The sequence below is a fragment of the Lithobates pipiens genome, unplaced genomic scaffold, assembly GCF_037356315.1.
Source record: "Lithobates pipiens isolate NorthernLeopardFrog02 unplaced genomic scaffold, aLitPip1_a1.2 Scaffold_19, whole genome shotgun sequence".
Taxonomy (NCBI): Eukaryota; Metazoa; Chordata; class Amphibia; order Anura; family Ranidae; genus Lithobates; species Lithobates pipiens.
This window is the reverse complement of record NW_027507764.1, coordinates 320,924,615-320,945,778: the sequence shown is the minus strand read 5'-3', so window position 1 is coordinate 320,945,778 and position 21,164 is coordinate 320,924,615. Positions and strand designations below refer to the sequence as shown.

The 21,164-nt window shown below is 38.5% G+C and overlaps 1 protein-coding gene across 2 annotated transcripts in view; it reads left to right on the top strand.

Moving 5' to 3' along the window:
* The first annotated feature begins 1,394 nt into the window (after positions 1 to 1,394).
* The window catches only part of CDH9 (cadherin 9), a 406,872-nt gene continuing 387,102 nt past the window's right edge, over positions 1,395 to 21,164 (top strand). The window contains exon 1 of one of the 2 annotated variants that reach the window (XM_077492040.1): positions 1,395 to 1,693. The gene's annotated coding sequence lies outside the window, so the exon portion shown is untranslated. The remainder of the gene's footprint in view (positions 1,694 to 21,164) is intronic. The other variant, XM_077492039.1, reaches the window with a different exon arrangement.

Genomic DNA, 21,164 nt, shown 5'->3' with positions numbered 1-21,164 from the left:
GCACATTTTTGCATGTTTTGATGTGGAAAACAAGTGACAAAAAGAACGCCTGCTGTCTGCATTTAGGGGTAACATTAAAAAATATTGGCACCACAAGCGCAATGCATGTTTCTGTGCATTTTTCATGCATTTCAGGAAACATGGGCAGAAACATACATTCCCATGTCACTCGGTTGTGAATGCAACCTTAGGAGGGCCCTAATTAGCACACTACCAATGCCTGTAGGTAACATTAGAGTAAAATTTGCATGAATATTTCACTTCATGAATAATTCAAAGAGTACCTGAAAAGGAAGAGTTAAGGTGCACTGGGCCTGATTTATCAAAATGGGGGTTAAGGTAAAAGTGCACCAAAAAGAATAGAAGTGAACTTGTGCTCACAAAAGCATGCTCACATCAACACGGAATTTCAACAACAACAAATTTCATATGCATGACTGGATATTTAAAGGGGACACAGGTTCACTTTATCTTTATCACTTTTTTGATGTACTTCACACCTTAGTAAATCAGATCTTTTGCCTCATTTGGGTTCAATTTTCAACCTGTGTGTGATTAAATCAGGATATTCCATGGTGAATCCTTAATCAGCCTATGCATCTCTGATAAATATAATATATATGCAGAATAAGGGGGAAAAAAAAGGAATAAAAAAAAAATCTTTCGCCAGAAGGCTTGTCAGGTTTAATTTTGAAGCATACTGATCATCCATCTGGTGTAAATATATGCATAAAGATGTAGGTGGTAACAATTTTAGAAATTACTTAGAAATCATGCTTTCAAAAATAATATAACCTGTTTTTTTTTTGATTTTCTGAACAAACAATGCCTCATCAAAGGTCAATGCTGCTTTGGTATTTCATAGAACTGCACACAGTTCTAGTTTTATAATATTATAGAAGTGTGCCAATTGTTAAATGTAGCTCTGAACATCTTAAATGCTGCCTAAATTACACCAATGATCTGATTGCCATTTAATTAGCATATTTAATATTAGGTTTGGGCTTCCTCTATTTTTCGGCATGCTTAAACAGATGGAATGCTTTAATCCTTGCCAACAAACCTAAAAATAGCTTCAGCCACACAGAGATCCGAGATTTGAAACAATGTAGATTGATCAAGTTGGTTCTAACAGGTAATCTGAAGGCTTTCTACATTCAAATGTGTGCATGTTTTTACTACAGCATTACAATGGCATATCATTTTTCTGATAATGCTGAAGTTGTAGAGATGTCATTAGCTGCTACTGTTGCTGACAGTATTCTAACAGATTAGATGGGGCTGATTAAGTGTGGATAGATGTAGTCTGTTACCAACTAGTAGAAACCCCTCCTCTGTGTTCCAACCCACCCTATTCATTTGCAAATGATTCTGTGTGCAGCCAAGATTTCACTCCAGCTATCTCTCCTCCTCCCTTAGTTATCACCCACCATGCTGAATACTGCTTTTCTATCAGCAGCACAATCTCCTCATGTCTGAGACTTGCTTATTAATCAAGCTTTGAAAGAAAACCAATCAGTCGATTGGACTGCAATCCCTTGCTTGTCAGAGTTAAAATAATACTGGAAGAGGGATCCTTTAGATAAGAGCAGATTTAGCAGTGAAGTTACTATACGGTAAGCACTGTGGAGAATGCATTGACAGCATCCTGCTGGACAACGATTGATGTGCTTAATGCATAGTATGATCAAAGGTAAGTGAAATAATAGACTAATATTAGTGTTCTTAACTCATCTGTTTGGTATGTGTTTATATATTTTATACATATTAACTTTTTCACATGAAATCAAATACAGTATAACAGTTGACTATGTTCAGCACAGCATCATTGTGCAAGCAATTACTGCTTCTTATATAGACACTTTATATATTGATGTTTACTTTGCTCTCAACTCAATTGTCATATTGACTAATGTAAATTGATCTTTGTAGATTAAAGAAGGACTCACTGAGTGTTTAGTTTACTTTTTATTTAAAATGTTCATTTTTTTTGCATTTAATATTCTTAAGTACTCTCGTTAGCAGAGGAAATACAATCCTGGTCATGCTTTTAAAAAATATTCTTTTTTTTTTTTTTAGCTGATACAATATATTGTTTTGATAGTAAAAGATTGTGCTTAGCAGTGCTAGAGCAGAAGAGGACAGGTGGAAGACAATATTGCTACACTAGCTAAGCAGAACTGCCTTATGTAAAACTTATTTAGCAGATGTTATCCGACGGTACTTCTGACCTTCCTCTTCATATTAATGGACAGATCAGCAGTAAAGCTGCCAGGCTGCAGAAACATGTGAAACTGACGTTAGGAAATGAAATGATTCAGCAAAACACAATTATATGATGAAGTGTTTTGTCTTGCCAGCAATATATAGTAGGATTGGTGTAATTGCATATTTCTTGTTACCTTGAAGGTCCCAAACATGGGATGATGAATACCAGTTGTAAAGAAATCAATATTTACTGTGATTGAAAGGAACTGTTGCTCCACAGTTATTTATTTATTTTAAATAAACCACAGTTAGTTTGAAAGTGTTTAGAGGATCACCTTGGGGGTTTTACTTAATAAATTGCACCAGAAACATTAAATGCATACAGGGAATAAGTAAAATATTCCATACTGACTTTCCATAAAAATAATGTTCCTGCTTGCCTAAAATAATATTAATACAATTAATAATACATTTTATTAACATTGTTAAACTGGTAATATTTAAAATGTGTGAGATTCAAGATATGTTAAACAAAAGAAACAGGGTATACATAAAAATCATTCATATTTGCAGAAACATTATATGATGTGCTGTTTTAATTTAAAGACATGGTACTGTTACTATATTAAAACTCTCAACATGCATATGATAAAATATTTAGCAATCCATGTTACTATGGTAAATGATGTACTTTTTCAAACAACATTATTTTTTTGCAGAATTAAAATAAAACAAAACTGTCACTGAGGAACTTAGGAGGAAAGTATAGAATTCAAATGAGAATAGTCATTCACATCTGCTCTTTAGTCTTGAACTATGATTATTTTTGTTTCATATTTCTCAGAACAATAGTTAAATCAAGGGTATTGAAGGGGCTAAGCAGTTATATAAAGGCCTGAATCAACTGATCTTGACTGAATTGACAGTTCATTATTTGAAAAATGTATCTCTCAAGGTTATACTTAAATACCTATGCTAAGCTGTAAGTGTAACATTTTGTTATTGGGTTTATAGTTATTGTTAAGCTTTTTTCGTATTCACCTTTCATGCATATGTATACAGAAACTTCATAGTCAATGCCATGAGTGCTCCATATCTCAGCAGAGTTTATAGCTCTCACAGCCAATTCATTCTGCCTGTACAGTTGATTTGCTTTCAAAAGAGGAGCATCACTATTTCTTTTATGCAGAATCAAAAGAAACCTGTGCAGATAGAAAGATGTAAGCTGCCATGTTTAATTACCTGATTAAAATACTAGTTGCCTGGCTTTGATTCTGACCTGTTGGCTTCAAAGTATTTTGTTTTACTGACCTGAAACAAGCATGCAATTAGGGAAATAAGGACTCCTAATGTGCATGATTTCTTTGTAACACAAAGTATTAAAGCCACAGGATCAGTCTTGCAACCTAGCATTAGATTTTTAGATCAAATGTGTTAACAATTGGCCTTTATGTTGAGTGTACACATTGGGTTTCCTGAGATCTGTAAAGTCTGCTCTGAAACGTAACTGCATAAAATTATTCACACAATCAGAATGTCAAAAAAGTGTTCATCATGTATTTGTGGTTTCTTATATATCGTCTCAAAGAGTAGAACCAGCACCAAAAAACCAATCTTGAAAATGTTGCCCTAAATATGTATGGGAAAGGTTTTTAGGGACTGGTATATCCAAGGTACGCATCTGGCTTGATTGAAGGTGTGAATCAGGCTACTGGAAAGAATATACATTTTATCATGTTAGGTAATGCCTAGTACATAACGTTTTTAAAGATGTAAACCAAGATTATAGGCAGGCAAAGATTCAAAGAACTGATGTGTAACTTACATCTTTTAACAATTATCTGCCACATTACCTATTCAAGCTTCAAATTATTACCTTGAAGGTTTGTATGACTTTGTTTTTCCTTTACTATTATGAAAGCATTTCTGGAGAATTTAGGAACAGCCCACTAAACCTATGCCAGTACTGTCATCATTATGGTGCAAATACATACATTCTTTTTCCATCATTTCCAATAACTGAAGCCACTCTTACCTTTTGTAATGCACCTATTACAAAGTTGGGAGGATATATTATTATTTTTGCTATATTAGCACATTTTATTAATTTGATTTGCTACCATGTATTGGCCAATTAATCATCTATATTTTTGCCCAAAATTGTCTATAAACTTAACGTAACTCTTCTAAGGGTAAATATTTATTTATACCTAAGTGCAACATGTATTATCAAATTACTTAAAACAATGGTATCTCTGTTTTTGTATGTACGTATGTATGTACCTTCATTATAACATAGATAGTTTCTACTTAACCATGGGCCTGATAACTTTGACCAAATCATGTGCGTTGACAGGATCATATGTTTAAGATTTTCTTTTTCTGTTATAGTTCTAATTTTTTTGGGGGGTTGGAATTTTACCAGATTATCAGATTGAAATTGATTAGGATTTCTTAAGTGGTCAGTTTGATGAGTACAAAACTGCTATACATATATTTAATAATCAAGGGTATTGAAGGGGCTAAGCAGTCAAAAACGTATAATTGGCAATAAGATTTTTATACTTACTATTTTAACATATGTACAGTGTGACATGGTTCATTCATTAGCTGCAAAATAATTTTTTTTTGTGGTAATCAGGTGCAACTATTTTGAATGTACCATTCAGAATAAGGTAAAAAAGAACAAACATGTTCTGCACTGATTAGCTAGAATTATCAATATATGTTAGTATTTAACTAACTTTCCATTTTCCCTTGACTGAATGAACTGACATATACTGTATAATGATTGACAATGCATGCAGTTATAACAATGCCTTTCATGGTGAGCAAAAGTATTACCATGGATTTTATCTTTCTTGCAACAATTATTATACTGAGCTATGCATTTAAGCAAATTAATCGATCTATCTTTCATCACATAGACCATGCTTTCTAATAAATACTAACCCACTCCCTACCATTATTTCCAACAAGCCACTTCTTGCTTATTGCTTTTCTATAACAAACCTATCTTCACAAACAATTTCATGTTAATATTATATATTTTTAAGCAAATTGTGGTAGATACTTGTTTAAAACAATGGATCCTTTATAATATATACATTTGCATACCATATGTAAGGCTGCTGGCTATTTGTCATTAATAAAAAGCCTCCACCTTCATATTAAAAGGGTTTTAAAAAGTTATTAAAATCAATTGATTATTGTAATGCTAATTATTGTTGAGTAAATACACTATCTTAGCTTTTGATGTTTGTAGTGCCAGTTAAAAAGAAACTAGTTTTGTATCCCTTCTATGGTTCAGTTTTTCAGTCAATTTTATAGTGTTAGACAATATCATGTGAGATATTAAGCAGTAAGAACAGGTTGTTGAGCTATTTAACAGATTAGGTTTTAAACAATAACACTGTGCATGTAACATTTGGCCTGTTTTCTGTCATCTGGGAAGATCACAACTAGTTTAATGATTAATTGTCTGGAATATGGCTCAGAGGCTCAGTGAAGCAATTCAGAATCTGATTTTTAAAATCCGACCTGAAGGCTATGCTCTGTAAGCTTCAAATCCAATGAAAATGGAGTATAAAAACACTTTTATTAGTCTGTATGGTCTAGGATTCTTTGTATTGGTTAGGTAATTTATGAGGTAGAAAATGAAAGCTGGAAGAAATAGTGACTGTTGAAGTGGTTTGCCTATTTTCTTGTTTTAACCCACAATCAGATTTATGTTTAGGAAAATACATACAATATTAAAAAAAAAAACAAAGGGGTTATTTTACTAATGGGGTAGAGAATGCTCACTTGAAATCAAGATATCCACATAGCAATGTAAACTTGTGTTCACTTTGATAGCCAGATCTTGCTCAGGAATACTTAAGGATAGGATTTTGTGTCTCATGATTGGATGTTTATTCATTTAGCTAAGTGGACATTCTCTACCCTTTTATCAAATCAATCTCAGTCAATCCCCAAGTCTAATTTGCAAAAGTCAAGTTCATGTTGCCAGCAAGGGTAAGCATCATTCTCTGTTCCTCTACTGAAATCTGTGCTGGTTTGTTCTGCGCCTTTAGACATACACAATCATATATTGTAGGTAAACCTGAGTGTGTTCAGTGGATACTCTAAGACATATCTTACCATTCAGCTAACATAACTTAACCACTTTCAGACCGGACCATTTTGCTGGTAAATGACCAGAGGTCTTTTTACACTTTGGCACTGCGCTGCTTTAACTGGTAATTGCGCGGTCATGCAATGTTGTACCCAAACAAAATTTGCGTCCTTTTCTTCCCACAAATAGAGCTTTCTTTTGATGGTATTTGATTGCCTCTGCGATTTTTATTTTTTGCGATATAAACGTAAAAAGACCGCAAATTTTGAAAAAAAATGATATTTTCTACTTTTTGTTATTAGAAAAATCCAATAAACTCAATTTTAGTCATACATTTAGGCCAAAATGTATTCAGCCACATGTCTTTGGTAAAAAAAAAGTCAATAATTGTATATTTATTGGTTTGCGCAAAAGTTGTCACATCTACAAACTAAGGTACGTTTTCTGGAATTTACGCAGCTTTTAGTTTACGACTGCCTATCTCATTTCTTGAGGTGCTAAAATGGCAGGGCAGTACAAAACCCCCCCAAATGACCCCATTTTGGAAAGTAGACCCCCTAAGGAAATTGATAAGAGGCATGTTGAGCCCATTGAATATTTTATTTTTTTGCCTCAAGCGATTGAATAATGACAAAAAAAAAATTTTTTTTTTTTTTTACACAAAGTTGTCACTAAATGATATATTGCTCACACATGCTATGGGCGTATGTGAAATGACACCCCAAAATAAATTCTGCTGCTTCTCCTGAGTACGGGGATACCACATATGTGGGACTTTTTGGGAGCCTAGCCGCGTACGGGGCCCCGAAAACCAAGCACCGCCTTCAGGCTTTCTAAGGGCGTAAATTTTTGAGTTCACTTCTCACTACCTATTACAGTTTTGAAGGCCATAAAATGCCAAGATGGCACAAAACCCCCACAAATGACCCCATTTTAGAAAGTAGACACCCCAAGCTATTTGCTGAGAGGCATGTTGAGTTCATGGAATATTTTATATTTTGCCACAAGTTGCGGGAAAATTACAAACTTTTTTTTTTTTTTTTTTTTTTTCACAAAGTTGTCACTAAATGATATATTGCTCACACATGCCATGGGCATATGTGAAATGACACCCCAAAATAAATTCTGCTGCTTCTCCTGAGTACGGGGATACCACATATGTGGGACTTTTTGGGAGCCTAGCCGCGTACGGGGCCCCGAAAACCAAGCACCGCCTTCAGGCTTTCTAAGGGCGTAAATATTTGACTTCACTCCTCACTACCTATTACAGTTTTGAAGGCCATAAAATGCCAAGATGGCACAAAACCCCCACAAATGACCCCATTTTAGAAAGTAGACACCCCAAGCTATTTGCTGAGAGGCATGTTGAGTCCATGGAATATTTTATATTTTGCCACAAGTTGCGGGAAAATTACAAACTTTTTTTTTTTTTTTTTTTTTTTCACAAAGTTGTCACTAAATGATATATTGCTCACGCATGCCATGGGCATATGTGAAATGACACCCCAAAATAAATTCTGCTGCTTCTCCTGAGTACGGGGATACCACATATGTGGGACTTTTTGGGAGCCTAGCCGCGTACGGGGCCCCGAAAACCAAGCACCGCCTTCAGGCTTTCTAAGGGCGTTACAGTTTTGAAGGCCATAAAATGCCAAGATGGCACAAACCCCCCCCAAATGACCCCATTTTGGAAAGTAGACACCCCTAAATTTAGGGGTACACTAGTGAGACTAGGTAATAAATGGCGGGTGCCCTGAAACTATAAAAAAATAACTAACCAACCAGCGTCACCTGTAACAGTTATATGGTGATCACTGGTGAAAGGGTTAACTAGGGGGCAATCAGGGGGCTTTATGCGGTAGTATATGGGGGTCCCTGGCGCTATAAAAAGCTGCGGCGAACCTAAATACCTACTTGCCTAACTAGCGTCACCTGTGACACTAATACAGCGATCAGAAAAACGATCGCTTATTAGGCTGGGTTCACACTGGAGCGATGCGGGAACGCCACGAATGCGCGGCGGGTTCCCGCATCGCATGCCTCCCGGCGGCAGTTCACACTGCCCTATGCGAACTGCTGGGAGTGTCAGTGAAATGTTACTGACACCCCCAGATCAGTTCGCATATCGCAGTGCGATCTGCAAACTCGGATCGCATGGTGTGAACACCCATGCGATCCGATTCTGCTGCGGGCCAAAAAAAGGGTCCCGTGCGAATTTGCGGCGGGTGCGGCGGGTGTGGCGGGTGCGGCGAATGGCTGAACTCGAATCGCACAGAGATCGGATGTGATTTGCACTGCAGTGCGAATCACATCCGTTCTCAAACCGCTGCAATCTGAACCCAGCCTTAGTGACACTGGCGACGGGGGGTGATCACGGGGTTAAACCTTTATTGGGGGGGTTAGGGGGGTACCTTAGAACTAAAGGGGGCTAACCCTAACTGCCCTAACAGTTATTAGTCACAAATGACACCCGCCGGGTGATCAGGGGGTTAAACCTTTATTAGGTAATAAATGGCGGGTGCCCTGAAACTATAAAAAAATAACTAACCAACCAGCGTCACCTGTAACAGTTATATGGTGATCACTGGTGAAAGGGTTAACTAGGGGGCAATCAGGGGGCTTTATGCGGTAGTATATGGGGGTCCCTGGCGCTATAAAAAGCTGCGGCGAACCTAAATACCTACCTGCCTAACTAGCGTCACCTGGGACACTAATACGGCGATCAGAAAAATGATCGCTTATTAGGCTGGGTTCACACTGGAGCGATGCGGAAACGCCGCGAATCCGCGGCGGGTTCCCGCATCGCATGCCTCCCGGCGGCAGTTCACACTGCCCTATGCGAACTGCTGGGAGTGTCAGTGAAATGTTACTGACACCCCCAGATCAGTTCGCATATCGCAGTGCGATCTGCAAACTCGGATCGCATGGTGTGAACACCCATGCGATCCGATTCTGCTGCGGGCCAAAAAAAGGGTCCCGTGCGAATTTGCGGCGGGTGCGGCGGGTGTGGCGGGTGCGGCGGGTGCGGCGAATGGCTGAACTCGAATCGCACAGAGATCGGATGTGATTTGCACTGCAGTGCGGTGCGAATCACATTCGTTCTCATAAACCGCTGCAATGTGAACCCAGCCTTAGTGACACTGGCGACGGGGGGTGATCACGGGGTTAAACCTTTATTGGGGGGGTTAGGGGGGTACATTAGAACTAAAGGGGGCTAACTCTAACTGCCCTAACAGTTATTACAGTCACAAATGACACCAATGCAAAAAAAAAAAAAAAAAAAAAAAAAATGACATTGGTGTCACTGTGACTGGGGGGCAGGGGTAATTGGGGGGGTGATCGGGGGGTAAAGGGGGGGTGTGAGTGTGCCTGGCATGTTCTACTGTGTGTGGGATGTGTTGGTGCAACTCACTGATCCGCTCTCCTCCGTGTCGGAACGAAAAATACCGACACGGAGGAGAGAATACATCACTTCCTCTCCTGTGTTTACATTACAGGAGAGGAAGTGATGTCACCGGGGATTTCTATTCGTCGGGAGCGATCGCGAGGGGGTGGCCATGAATGAATGGCCGTCCCCTCGTCCGGGATCGCTCCCGAACGAAAACCGACCGCCGCAGGCACCGGGCGGGGGCCCGATCGGGCCCCCGACCCGCGGGAGGCAAATCACGTACATGTACGTGCTTATGCCTGCCCGTGCCATTCTGCCGACGTACATCGGCGTTAGGCGGTCGGCAAGTGGTTAAGGTAAACATATCATATATCTAAACTGGAGTGAGCAGCAAATAATATTAGAAATTGGCTCCACAGGATGTCTGCACATACATTTTCTGGCCTTCTAGGTGTTCTTGGACGTACTAATCTGAGGTGCTCACAATGCCAATTGCAACTTTCTGCAATGAAGAGATTTGGAGCTTTATCCTTTATTGCAATGTATGCCTTGACTGAGCTGTACAAAGATCACACTGTATGCAGGAATGCCAGAGCTCAAATATCTGAACTGATAATTGAAGTTTGTAAATAGAACGCCAATGGCTTTGGGATTTATGGAGTATCGAAAATACAAAAAGGTGCAGGCACTTCTCAGAGCCCAATTTTAACTTCTTCTGTTGGTTTTATTAGTTTAAAAAGATGTATTTAAAAAGGAGAGATGAGAAAAAATTTGGGGACTTCCACTGTAGAACTTTGCTTTGAAAAATGCTATAGTTGCCTGGCTATCATGTTGACCAACACTTACCTAGAGAAGCTATGGATTTTTACTTTCACAGTCTGCATACTTGTTTCAGGTCAGTGATTCAGAAAATACAACGTGAGTAGGTAACAACTAGGTAGCATGCAAAACATGTCTTCCTGATTCTGTTAATCCCCTGTTGGACAAGGATATGATATACACAAAGGAATCCCCAGCCAATTCACTTACAAACAGAACAAAGCAACTGGGAAATGTAATTTTGCCAGCAATTTAAACATGTTTTTCTATTTTTGGCAGTTTTACTGTAGTAGGTTGTATACATAGCTTGTTCTCCAGGGCAGTGCCTAGCCCTTGATTGCCATTTATTTGACAATCCCTTGCCTATCAGAAATAGCCATTACTGTTTTGTTTTTTTTAACATTTGGCTCATATTGACTTCATTGGGGTTCAGATTCGGAACCTGAGCATCGAAAACACCTTAGACTGAACCACGGTGTTTTGACTTATAAGTATAATTATTTGTTTTATGAATAGAATAATAGCATATTCCAATTAAATGTAAAATAGACTTGTGTAGAGTATAGATATTTGTTATAACAAATACATTTATTTAATTGTTTAATTGTTTTGTTTTCGGATAATTCATTATTTATGTATATATATTTGTGGTAACGAATCGGAATTCTGAAAGTCCTTTGTTTATTGAATCCATTAACGCTCACACAATGACAATATCTCTTCTGCTGCTTCCCAAAACTCATCTCCCCTGCTCAAATGCAATATGACACCCTTTTCAGAAATGCACTTTGCCAGTGGTTGTGCTGTGTAACTGCTGCTGGTATTAGGATAAACCTGATTTTTAGAGCTTGAATCCATGAACACACACACACACACACACAGGCATGCTGGTTATTTACTAAAGGCAAATCCACTTTGCACTGCAAGTGCACATGGAAGTAAAGTCGCTGTAGATCCGAGGGGGACATGCAAGGAAAATAAAAAACAGCATTTTAGCTTGCACATGATTGGATGATAAAATCAGCAGATCTTCCACTCATTTCAGATCTACCCGTTAGATTTAGAGCGACTGCACTTTCAAGTGCACTTTCAGTGCATTTTCAAGTGCACTTGCAGTGCAAAGTGGATTTGCCTTTCCTAAATAACCCCCTATATCTCTTCTGCTGCTTCTCAAAACTTGTCTCCTTTGCTCAAGTACAACACCCTTCTCACTCACTCTCAGGAATGCACTTTTCCAGTATTATTAATCCAACCTCCACCACAAAATGAATCAGCTGATTGGGCTGTAAGATTAACTCTGAGTCAACCTGCTGTTTCATTAGACCTTTAACGAATTAATGAATCATGCCAAATTAATTTGTTATTTTCATTATAATTTCTTTCATATTAGTTGAAATTCATTATCTTTTTCTTGCAGAAGATGCAGAATTCATCCGAATTTTGATTACTTACAAAATGAATTGCAGATGTCTAATCTAAGGTTTAAATATTTAAAAAAGAATGCTAGCATCTAAAATCCTTACTAGCCTACATTTCTGAGGCAGATTTCATATGAACGTGTTTAGTTTTTCATTATGTACAACCCTAAGTAATTGAACGAGAATTATGATTTCGGTATGTGTTGATACTAGAATGCCATTAGCCAATGTGCCTGAAATCTAGTATTTTAAAGTTTATGTAGGTCCCATTTATTACATCAGCTCTGCTTTACTGTCCTTTTTAATAGTTGCTATAAATCATGTGCGGACAGAATTAAAACACATTTCTTTTTACTGATATGAAAAACACTGATAAGTGGAAAAGATAAAGCATTTAATCACAGCATTTTCCTGTCCTACAGTTATATATTAAGTCATATTCCATTGTGTTCTTCCTTTTGCTAATGCATGCATTAAATAATTCTGGTTTGAAGTAATCTGGGATGAAAATTAAAAAGAAAAATTCTTCCATTCCGTTTTTGTACACTTTGGCTATCAAGACATTCTGCATTACCATACCATTCCATATATATTTCCCTTTTTAATTTCATCACAGAACACTCTGATTAATATATAATTACATGTCTTCTATATTATTAGGCAGTTCCATGTACTTGAACTATGACTGCCTCATAGTCTGTATTTAACTAATCAGAACAACTAAAATATACTAACAGGGTTATTAACTAGAAAGACATTCAGTAAACTTCTCTTACTATCTAGAAAAAAATGCCATTATGCCAACTTCAGAAAGTTCAAATTACTGTAAAAGGGAATGGTTTAGAATAGCAGTTACTTGACAGAACCTTAAACTTAAAGTGGTATTTAAGGTATTTTTTTTAAAATAACAAACCATGCTCTACCTGCTCTTTGCAAAATGGTTTTGCACAGAATATCCCTGATCCTCCTCCTCTAGTGCTCCAGGCCCCTCTGACCTGCCAAGCACCCCCATAGCAAGCCACTTGCTATGGTGGCACGTGTGAATTCTCGCTCCTGAGCCCAGCTCTGTGTTTCCATAATACACAAAGTACAGGGCTCAACCCAATTCCAACCTCACTGGCTGTGATTGACAGCAGTGAGATCCAATGGCTTCCACTGCAGTCTCTGAGCCAATAAGGAGGGAGAGAGCCAGAAAAATAACTGCTCTTGTGCACATCCCTGGATTGAGATCGAGGTTTTTTTTTTTACCTTCATGCATAGAATTCACAAAAAACATGCAGCCTTTACAACCACTTTAATTATATCATTCAGTTAAAAAAAGGACTTTCTCTGGGTGCAAATGTAGTCTTGAAATAATAATAAAATCTTACGAGTGACTATGTATGTTATTTTAAGCCTAGAACCCAGCTGCAAGCACTTTCACATTCCCATACAAATGTTTCCAATACTATATCAAATCCATGTGCCACACTAAAAAGCTTTATCCGATGGTAAAGCAGAAAAATGTTTCTTTGTGTAAACAAACAATGTTGTTAAAATAAAATTTTATATATATACACAAATATTGTGAACATTAATAATTGTGCATTAAGTTTATACAAAGTGATATCCTGACAACAATTCATGCAATATCTGTGCAATCGCACAAAGTTTATTTTATATATAAAAGTGGAGTCCATGTATTAAATCCAATGATGGTGATGAATATATTGCCATCCACCAAATTCCATATGCTGCTTGTAGAGCTCCAATGGTCTTAGTAGTGTATCAACACACTCGTTCTCCCCCCTTTTGAGTATGCTCTTACCTTGCAGCATGTGACCTCACACTTAAGTTTGGCCAAACAAAGCTTTTTAACCTCTCCCGGGCTAGAATAATGATATATGCGTCTCTTTAATCATCCTCCCTTTGACGCTGCTTACTCCATATCTAAAATGAAGGCATTTTTGGGACTTTAAATGGGAACATATATAATAATGTGCCTCAATCCCTATCTCTGGGAATAGAAGGGGGGGATTGTGGGACTTTAGATGAGGCAAATGACAAAAATTGGAAAAAAAATATGACATGTTTTATTGACATAAACAGAGAGCATAGCACATTGCAGTTAACCACTTCAATACCTTAGAGCATCATATGACATCCTTGACATTGAGTGGGGATATCTGAATGATGCCTGCAACTACAGGCATCAATCAGATATCATTCTTTCCGGACAGCGATTCTGTGCACAATAAAAACAATCATAGTGGCAGTTCCACTGCTTGATCGTTCTTTTGGTGATGGGAGGGGTCGACCCCCTCCCGTCACTATCCGGTGCTTCTCTGGGCTCTCCCGTGCCATCGGGGGCCTGGAGAAAGAATTGGCCAGTGCTGGATGACGACGATAGAGATTTCCAGTCATCTCTATGACCATCAGAGGCCTGGGCGCAACGTTATGACATCACGCCCGGGTTCCCAGAAGTAAACAAAGCCGCGATCGTGGCTGTCAGCATGAGATTGTTGAATTTTTTTCTCAATCTCATGCTTTCCAGCCTGGAGGAGAAATTTGGGGTCTTAATGACCCCACATCTCTCCATAAAGAGGACCTGTCACACACCATTCCTATTACAAGGGATGTTTAATGTTGTAATAGGAATGTTGTAATGTAATAAAAGTGATAAAAAAAATGTAAAACAAAGTGCAAAAATGAAACATTTAACCTCCCTTGTGGTATGATTATGTCAGATTTTAGGTGCTGAAAGTGGTACAATATTTTGCATGGAAATTTGGCGTTTTATATTGTAGGCCTGTAATTCTTAGGAATAACTCACTTAAATCTGTCCAAACCCGAGTCTAGTAGACATCCCAGGTATGATAAAATTTGAAAAACAAAATAATTAATAATAATTATACTGAATAATAATATAATAATAATAAAAATGATTCAATAATGTAATCAAATCAAAAACACAGAAATTTGCTCAGTTGCAGAATTGTCACTGTCATTACTTTTCAGTATTTGATGACGGATCTCCCCACAAGTCACTATCACTCAATTCTGAAAGTGATTCTAATTTATTATCGCTGTTTTCTAGCTGGTCTAAAGCTACTTTTGATGTAAAGGGACAGTTTTGGTTGCTCTGGACAATCTCCAGTTTCCAAGCAGAAAGAACAGTTTTTATAATATAAAACTGCATGCAGGGCACTGGGCAAACCACTAGGGACAAAAGGGATGTGAAATAATTCCATGCAGTAATGTAATCTGTAATGTGTGTGTTTCACTTTTTGAATTTGGCGCCGTTCTGCTACTGGTTAAGAAATGCATGTAAAATAATAATAATTTATATATATATATATATATATATATATATATATATATATATATATATATATATATATACATACACACACACACACACATAAACCAGTGTTGAATTTATATATACACATAAACACATATAGTTGCAGCACATTGTAATTCCCCCGAATGTGACATAGTTGTATAGTATACTAAACATGATGAAATTGGCAGGAAAGGTAAAACATGAAAAATGGTGTAGTCTAAATACAAAAAGGTCCTATTAAAAAAAAACATGACCACATCCTAAAATTTTCAACGCATTTCATGGATTACCGCTACCTCAGAAGTGAATGTATGGAAATGTCTGAAAAAAAACAGATATCAGTATGATCTAGTATTAGATTAAAAACATCAGAAAAAGAGAGAATTGCCAGTCCTAAATACTTACATAGGGCTACGTTTAGAAGTATGCGGTACTATGAAATTAGGGTCAATATAATTGTCTGTCCCAGGAGCTGAGGTATGTAGACCTGCATGCAAATTGGGTGCAAAACCAAAAAAAAGATAGGAAATATACAATATACAATAGTAGTGGTAAGGAGTGATAACTCTGTTTTTTTTTTTTTTTTTTCTAATAGGAATTTGTATTTAGACTCCATCATTTATAATTTTTTACTTTTCCTGCCAATTTCATCATGTATGGTTTACAACTATGTCACATTTTGGGGAATTACAATGTGCTGCAACTATATGTGTATAGTGTATATATATGCAACATTGGTTTGTGTGTGTACATATAAAATTATTATTTTACATGTATTTACAACTGAAATGTGCTATGCTTGGTACATGAACACATGAGAGTATGTTACAACATATAAGCAAGATACTGAACATTTGAACATACACCTCTACGCCTTTGGTATAAAGGAACCTAGCGTTACAAAATTAGGGTGTGTTTTCCATACAGATGCTAGCGTGTTTTCAAATGCTGTAAAGGAGCAACTAGCATACACTGGTGTTGCAGATAGGTAAAAAAACTTTCAACCAAATTGTAGAGTAAAATGGAGAGACAAAGTCCCATTTAGAAGATATGGATACTTGGAAAAGTACCATGGGAATAAAGTAGAAGTAAAAGGTAGCAGAATGAAAAAAAAAAAAAAGTTGGGGTTTGAGTTAATCTCACGTCCAAAGACGTTACCCATTGATTTAGTGTCAACATTATAAACTCATAGCCCAAGGGACAGACAGAGAGGAAGTAAAGAGCAAGTGTAGATGGGAAGAAGGCTCACAGAGCGGTAGTGCGGTTTCCCTGCAGGATATGTTTCCATTGAGTAAGGGAAAAAAACTGGTTCTCATTTACCAAGGCAATAATAAGGATTTGTCGAAGTCTGGTCACAAGCATTGCTTGACCCAGGGTTACTAAATCTTTTCAAATTCTGTATCTTGTTGTGTTCAACAGCTGTGATTTTAGTGAATACAAAGGCTCTATTCATTCTGTGTTTAGCTTCAGCCACATCCAAAGTCTGGGACTTCCATGCCTTGGCTATGGTTGCTGCTGTTGTGAGTTGCAGTAGTAGTTGGAACTGTGTGTGTGTTAGCTCGTGGGTTCAAGGTTTAAGATAGCCGTCACTGGATCAAGTTGAACAGTTGTCTTTAGGGCTCTAGAGGCCATATCAAAGATATGCCTCCAGAATTCTTGGGCAACTGGGCAGTTCCACAAAATGTGAATATGTGTGCCTTGAGCTAAGCAGCCTCGAATGCAGCTCCCTCAGTATGAGGGAGAATATTTAGGTATCATTGCTGAAACTAGGTAACAGTGTGTTAGGACCTTATAGTTAGTTTTGTTTGCCAGGACATTCAGTGAGGAGGATTTAGTAGCCTTCCAAATAGTAGCCCAGTCTGTGATCCCAATTGTGCATTCCAGATCCTGTTACCATTTCTCTGTGTATCATGATGGTGCTGTATTTGGAACAGTGTTCAGTTGTATAGAATAGAAATGAGACCTCGAACGTGTGGATCACTTTTACATATTTGTTTGAACTGTGTCATCTGACTCAATAATGATCCCATTCTGAGAAAAGGCATATAGAAATTTTGATCTGCAGGTAGGAAAATAATTTGGACCTAGGTAGTCCTAGGTAGTCCAAAAGACTTGCATAGAGTGGGGAAAGGATGAATGGCATTGTTAGTGACCAGTTTGTGGAGTCTGAACAGGTTTGTGTCGAGCCAGGCTGTAAATACAGCGGGTGATTCCCAGGCAGGGTAGAATGCAGAGTTCCTGAGGAAGAAGAGGAGCGGGTTATGGGGTGATTGTAGGTTCAGCGTGCCTCTGAATTTGTCCCATATATTCAATGAATGTTTGGTGATGGGGTTCTGAATAGAGGCTCTATCTTTGGGATGAAGCCAAAGCATGTTGGCTATGGAGATGGGGTCGCAATCTACAGATTTGACTGCTACTCACAGTGGTGTCTCATTTGCTGCATGATATTTAGGTAATTGCGCAGGTTGTGCCGCATAATAGTAGGATGAAAAATTTGTGAATAAATAAGGTAGACTTGGGGATTCTAAGTGTGGTCACTCCCCAAATGTAGGACATTACTCTATTTTGTGTAAGGTGTAGGAAATATGATGGTACCGGTATGGGAAGAAATCTAAATAGGTATAGGAATTTGGGCAGTATTGCCATTTTGGTAGCATTGACTCTGCCTAACCAGGATAAGGGTAAAGAGGACCATTGGTTCATGAGGCTAGTCAGTTAACAGGGGCAAATAATTGACAGAAAAAAAAGAACAGTAGGTGAGGCAGTTGAACTCCTAAGTATGGAGGATAGTCTGACTCCCATGTAAATGGCAGAGTGGTCATGGCTTGTCAGAGTTCTGTTGGTGTCAAGGATATATTAAGTGCTTTCCATTTTTTAGGGTTAACAATTAGGCCTGAGATATGGGCGAAGTTTCCTAGTATAGAGAGTAGTTTGGAGGCTGAAATGTGTGGATAAGATAAGAAGATTAATATATCGTCTGCAAAGAGGCAAATTTTTGTTGGTGTCCTCCTAATTCTATCCCCTTGATATCAGGGTCCGATCTGATTAGCTGTGCCAAAAGTTTGATGAGTAAGGCAAACAACAGTGGGGCTAGGGGACAGCCCTGTCTGGTGCCTCTTCTAATGTCAAATATTGCTGATTTTTAGCCCGCATACTTGATGTATGCCTGTGGGTTATTGTATAAGGAGGAGATCCAGGTCAGGAAATGGGTCCCAAAGCCCCCACGCTGAAGTGTGTAATTCAGATATGGCCAGGTGACTGAATCAAATGCCTTCCTAATGTCAAGAGACAGACAGCACATTGGTATGCATCTATGTTTGGCTGCCTGGGAGAGCAAGAGGGTGTGTCTGAGATCATCCACTGCTTGGCAAACTGGAACAAAATCGGTTTGGTCACAGTGTATTAATTTACAAATGATAGTATTTAAACGTGTGACAGGGATCTTGGCTAGTAATTTGATGTCAAGGTTTAGATGGGAGATGGGATGGTAGTTTATCCAGGAAGAAGAATCTGAACAAGGATTGGGTATCATAGAAAAAATTATAGAAGTTATTGTTTCAGATCTAAAGGAGCGTCCTTTGAGCAGGGAATTGAAGGTATTTGTGAGCAAAGGTACCAATATGGTTGCAGATTGTTTGTAATAAGCCTCCGAGAACCTGTCAGAACCTGGTCTATCATGTGGTTTTAAAGCTTTAATGGCTACCATGTGCCATCACTTCCAAGCCTGTGATAGGACACTCAAGTGAATCCTGCTGTTCTCGTTTAAGTGAGGAGAGGGTAATATGGGAGCATAGAGTGTCAGCCTCAGGGGGATCGAAGTTTTGAGAGGGTGAATAAAGTTTGATGGGATTGGAGAGGAATACTTCCAAGATTTTAATTGGGTTACTAGTATAAGTATTTTGGGTGGTTTTTAGTCACACCAATGTCGTGGGGTGGTGAATCGTCCACAGTGTCCATGCCATAGGCGTATCTGTTTTATTGACCTTGAGATAAAATATATAATGACATTTGCAAGTGATCTTAGCAGAATCAGTCAGGAACAAGTAAAAATTGAGTCGAACGTTATTGAGACGTGAACTAGTAGTGGGGTTGGGGTCGGATTGGAAAGCAGTGTGACATGCATGAAAGTTTTGGAAGAGGGCCTTACGTTCTCACTTAAGGTTCGTCGCCTGTTGAATCAATTTACCTCGTATAACTAATTTATGCGCCTCTCACAGTGTCAGTGCTGAAATATCATCTGGATCATTATTGGAAATCTATTCTTTGAGAGCTATTTCGATGTCTAGGTGGTGAGAGGGGTATCAATAATACATCAAGGGGTGTCTTGTGTCCTGGGTATTGGGGAGGCTATAGTGGTGCATATTGCTCAGAGGATAGGATATCTGGGATCATACCAGTTGGTATGAAAATGTTGTTGATGCAGGAAAAGGATTTGTGTAGGAGTAGTGGGTATAACGCTTGCTAGCTAGGTTGGTCTCGCTCCATGTGTCTACCAAGTTGTGGTTGGAAAGTAAGTGTTGGAATGTTAACTTGACTGGGATAGAGGGCAGGGATGGTGGAGATTTATCTAGGAATGGGAAAATTACTTGACTTGAGTCCCCACAGAGAATGACCATTCCAAACGTATGCCTATCCATGACCTGGAACAGATGTGAGAGAAAGGCTGGCGGGCATTTGTTAGGAGCATAATATGATACGATTGTGAACGCAGTGTCTGATAGATGTAAGGATCAGATATCTGCCTTCAGGGTCTTTAATTTGGGATGTAAGGGTCAATGGTGAGTAATGGTGAAATCCGATCAGGTTCCTTCTTTGGTTGTGGCTGAAGCTGTAAAGAATTGAGGATAGGAGGTACTGAAAAATTTGGGGTAGATTTATCAAAAAAGTGAGTTTCCTGCAAGCATAATATGTGAACTTTGGTAGCTGCAAAGAATCATAACGCCTTGGTGCTTTTGTATGGGGTGTTAAAGCCCTAAACATTCAAAGAGAGAATAAAGGGGACCATTTGTGCGTGTTAATGGTCCCTGTGGCAGGAACACATTCTGAATGGAGAACTGCATCTACCATGGAAAGCAGGAGAGAAAGGAACAGTGTTAGAAGGAACAAATAAGAGTCTAGCAACCCTTTTAGTTACAAATGACAACATTAAATCAGAGCAGTACGGTAGGGTGCAGGACCGTACTAGAGGAGCAACAAGCGGTCCCATAGAGGCTCTGAGGCTACCATAAGGAACCTGCATAATAGGTGCAGGGGTCTGAGGGCCATAAATTGGGGAGTTGAAACATGGGAACAACACGGGGGGGGGTAGAGAAAGGCAAATAAACATATACATACAATTAGCTTGGTGAACATCCTGAGAGGCTGTACCATAGGCAAAGCTTAGATCTAGAGACAATGCAACTGATTGTCTCCTAGTGCCCATACTTAAGGGAGTTGCCTAGATGCTCAGGGCATAAAAAAATTAAAACAACATTCGTATATAAAACAGATTACTCAGAACTTCAAAAAGTAAAAAATAAGGGGGCAGGGGGCCTTGGAGTATAGCTTAAGATTGAAATGCAAGGGGTGGCCCAGGAGGGATTGTAGTAACATGTTACGTCCTACATGTCTCCCGATGAGTTTTGTTGGTCAGTTGAGTCCCAAGCATGGAGGAATCTTTGGAGCCAGTTCATCTCAAGCAGTTTAGGCCCTCTTGGATGGTGTTACAAGAAAGTCAGTTCTTGTGGGAGAGAGTGTTCAAGGCGATGTAATATGTCTACATCTATCTAGAGGGTCAGTAAGAGGGGTGAATTATGTCATATAGGAGATAGAATTGGAAAGTCAGTCCATAGAATCCTCGGTAGGTGTTGCAAGATTATCAAAACGGCCTAGTTTGTAAAGGTTTGGATTACA